The sequence below is a fragment of the Mandrillus leucophaeus genome, unplaced genomic scaffold (assembly GCF_000951045.1).
Source record: "Mandrillus leucophaeus isolate KB7577 unplaced genomic scaffold, Mleu.le_1.0 Scaffold1259, whole genome shotgun sequence".
Taxonomy (NCBI): domain Eukaryota; kingdom Metazoa; phylum Chordata; class Mammalia; order Primates; family Cercopithecidae; genus Mandrillus; species Mandrillus leucophaeus.
The window spans coordinates 57,792-61,895 of NW_012100976.1; the positions used below are offsets into that span (position 1 = coordinate 57,792).

Consider the following 4,104-nt stretch of genomic DNA (forward strand, 5'->3'; position numbering starts at 1 on the left):
TTTATTATTTATTCAACATGTCTTTTGATTTTATTTTACTGGCAGCACAATAAACCAGGACATGCAGAAACTAGAAATCACATCCACTTTCCAGTAGTAAAAAGTCCAGTCCAGGGAGGTGAGAAGGAGACAGTCCTCATTAGCGCTGAGGATTCAGGGAGAATGAGATGGGCTGGGCAGGAAGGGTTTTTGTTTGTTTGTTTGTTTTCTGTGAATGAATGTAACTTTTTATTACGATAGAGTTGTTTTATTAAAGAAATAGATGAAAATGTCTAGGTAAAATCAAATGGCTCTAAAAGTCTTAAAAAAAACCCATGAAAGCAACAGTCCTGCCATTTGTTCTTTCCAGAGACAAGCACTTTTCATTCTCTCAGTTTTTCCTTCTGGTAGTTGCCTTCATGGGTTTTTCCAAATTATTATTTTTTCAGTTTTTCAAGTGGGTGCATATGTTAATACATGTAATTTTAAAAAGCCTCTTCAGTCAATAATGCATCCTAACAGTCCCCTGCCCCGTCCCTCCTAATCCTCCAGAGCAATGACTTTCAACTCTTTTAGCAATGTCTTCTGTTTTTCTCCTCACATAACTACTTAGTCATTTCTTGATTGTTTTATACATTTTATAGTGATTTCTTGAATGACAGATGAGGATTTAGCTCTTACACCATCACTATCTTCACTTTTCCTCCCATATTGTCCCAAAGTAGTTACCAGAGTTAGGGGCTAAGCAGTCACCACATTATTATGACTAAGTACATATTGCTCATTGTTGAGAAGAACAGAGTATTGTGCTCTTAATTCCTCTCCGGTACTTCCTTCTGCCCTAGAATTAATGATTGCCCAACACCCTTCCCCCTTGTTTTTTTCACTTTTGCTTTATCTTTAATGAACTTCTTTCCAAATGCCCAAAATCTGGCAATAACCTGTTATTATTTTTAAGAGAAGGGACCTCAGTATGGTGGCCAGGCTGGTCTGGAACTCTTGGACTCAAGCCAACCTCTTGCTTTTAGCCTCCTGAGTAGCTGGGACTGCAGGCATGAGCCATTCCACCCAGCTAACCTATTAATATTTTTACTGTGTTTTTTTTTTTTTTTTAAAGCCAGCTCCGTAGCTGCAATATTTCCTGTGTTGGATCCTATTTGCTGGATCCAGGTCATTCTCTGGTTTGTCTCCTCCTTCATTTTGCTGGAGTATTTTCTCCAATAGTTTCCCAAGAAAGGGCACATGAAGGTAACCCCTGAGTCTTTGCTTGCCTAAAAATGTATTATTTTACCTTCACCCTTGATTATTTGGCTGAATATAGATTTATCCGTTGAAAATTACTTTCTTTCTAGAATTCTGAAGGCATGCTTCCATTGTTTTCAGCTTTCTTTTTGAGACAGGGTCTCTTCTGTCACCCAGGCTGGAGTGCAGTGGCACAACCACAACTCCCTGCAGCCGTGACCGCGTGGGCTCAGTTCATCCACCTCAGCCCCTGAGCAGATGGGACTACAGGTGGGCGCCACAGTGCCCAGCCAATTTTTGTATTTTTTGTAGAGATGGGGCTTCACCATGTTGCCCAAGCTGGTCTCAAGGGATCTACCTGTCTCTGCCTCCCAAAATGCTGAGCCAATGTGTTACAGGCATGAGCCACTGTGCCCGGCCAGTTTTTCTTGTATTCTCTCTCTTCTTCCTTCATTTCTCAAAGGCATCTCAAACTCAGTGGGCCCCAAACCAAAGTCAAACTCCATCAGAATATCCTGCTACTTCCAATCTTAATATATATCTTAAATCACAGTGTCTTACTACATGCAACCTCCTGATTCAAACTACCACGATCCCTCACTTTAACCTAGAATTGGTTTTCCTACTCCTTATATTTTTTTATCATAAAATATTTCAAATAAACCATGTGTGGCTTTATACTTTTTACTACATAAAAAGAATAAAGATCTGCCAGGTGCGGTGGCTCACGCCTATAATCCCAGCATTTTGGGAGGCCGAGGCAGGCATATCACTTGAGGTCAGGAGTTCGAGACCAACCTGACTAACATGGTGAAACCTTGTCTCCACCAAAACGCAAAATTAGCTGGGTGTCATGGCACGTGCCTCTAGTCCCAGCTACTTGGGAGCCTGAGGCAGGAGAATCACTTGAACCTGGAAAGTCGGAGGTTGCAGGGAGCTGAGGTCGCGCCATTGCACTCCATCTGGGTAACAAGAGTGAAACTCTGTCAAAAAAAAAAAAAAAGATATGAAGAGGTTATATACTTAAACATGGAATTGCCTTAAGTGTTTGCCATTCACGGTTCCCATGCATGCCAGCAGCTTCTTACTGCAAACACCGGGGACTTGCTATAGAGCAGCTGGAGTACTTTCCACCCATACACAGGACAGGGGGCTGACAACCAAGGAGTGGAGGATCAATATTCCAGCTTTCTCCCCTCCGTTTCCTTGTATCTCAGCAGTATAGAGCTTGTTACCAATGAGAACCTGTTCACTGACTTTAAACTGGTTTTCTTACCTTCTCAGTTCCATTTCTCCATACCTCAATTGATGCTTTCTGGTAAGACCTAGCAAATAAACTGTCTTCACTGAAATTTCAATCTTGGAATCTGCTTTGGCTTCCCCAATCTAAACAGAAATATATTCATTTTCCCATCACTGGACTTCCAGGTTGTTTTCAATTTTTCGTTGTTACAAACAAGGCTGCAACATATGTCTACAAACCTCTAGATATACATGTAGGAAGCTTTCAGTATTTCCTACTAGTGAAACTACTCAGTTGGAGGGTATGTGCATCTTCATCTTTAATAAATACTACCGACATTTGAAAAGCCCGACAATGTCATCAAGGACTGGCCAGAGTGCCATGTGCGATGGGTGTGGAATGGCAGCTCACTGTAGCAGGTGCGGGGACTCAGTTGGGGTCTTGGAGAGGCACTTAGTTATAGCAAGAATGTTTCATAAATGGTATCTGATATATTCAAGATTAGTGTGGGATAAAAACACGTTGCTTAGAAATAATTGTTCATAGATCTAAAGGCAACAAGTCTTTTTCTTCTCATGTAAAAATACATACTTTTTTTTCCTGAGGGAGGGGAATAACTTAAAATAAATTAGAAAATACCTTCATGTTAATCATTCTTCTCATATACTTCAAATTTGAGCTTAATGTCTTTCTCCTCCTGGACATCAGAGGGAACACCTGGGTATTCTGGCAGAAGTTTATATTTCTCCAAATCAATTTCTCGAAAAAAAAGTGTCATTTTCAAAGTCCCGCGTGATCCTTGTCACAAATAGTTTAAGATGGTTTGGGTGATTCATGGCTTCCTTATAAACAAAACTGCCACCGACTATCCAAATCATCTCTACTTTATTTGCTGATTCTGGTTGTTCAGTAAGTTTTAAGATATCATCCAGACTTCTGGCAAGAGAATGAGCTCCTTGTGGAGGTCCCTTGAGTTCTCTGCTGAGAACTAAATTAATTCTATCCTTTAAAGGTCGATTCTTCTCAGGAATGGAGAACCGGATCTTCCTATACATAACACCAGATTCTGTTTACTTTCTAGTGGAAGAGTTTGTGTCATTCTCTGGAAATACCTAAATTCATTCCTGAGCTGTGGCCAGGGCAGGTGCCCGTTCTTGCTAATGCCCGTGTTCTGGGACACAGCGAGATGCAGTTTAGCAAATAACCATGACAGCAGCGGTGAGCACCTCCGAGCCCGCTCGCTACACCAGAACGCTCGGCCGAGATTGGCCTGAAGGTTTTTACTTTGAACCTGGAGGATGAGAAATGACATCTCTCTCTCCACCTCAAAGCTCGTCCTAACATTCACCTCCTGGTAGCTGGAGCAGCGCAGCAGCGCCACCTGGTGGTCCATGTGCTTCCTTTTGCAGCTCACTCACAGCCCTGAGGTCCTCCTCTCCTTTCCATGCACCTGGCATTTCTTCACTGGACACCAGCCTGCGTCAAGTTTCCTGTAAAGCAAAAGAAGCGCACAAGGCTTGCTCATGGAGTCCCTGCACAAAGTGGCCGTGGTGGCTGCGATGGACACTGCATGGGCACAGCAATTGAGTCGCCACTCACCAAGGCTGACCTGGCAGCTGCCACTGCTGAAGGCCCAGCCA

The 4,104-nt window shown here is 42.6% G+C and overlaps 2 pseudogenes across 1 annotated transcript in view; both read right to left on the reverse strand.

Annotated features, from left to right (window-relative positions):
• The window catches only part of LOC105533527, a 125,118-nt pseudogene that overhangs the window by 51,755 nt on the left and 69,259 nt on the right, over positions 1 to 4,104 (reverse strand). The gene's annotated exons all lie outside the window — the stretch shown is intronic.
• Positions 3,111 to 3,857, reverse strand: LOC105533528 (annotated as a pseudogene).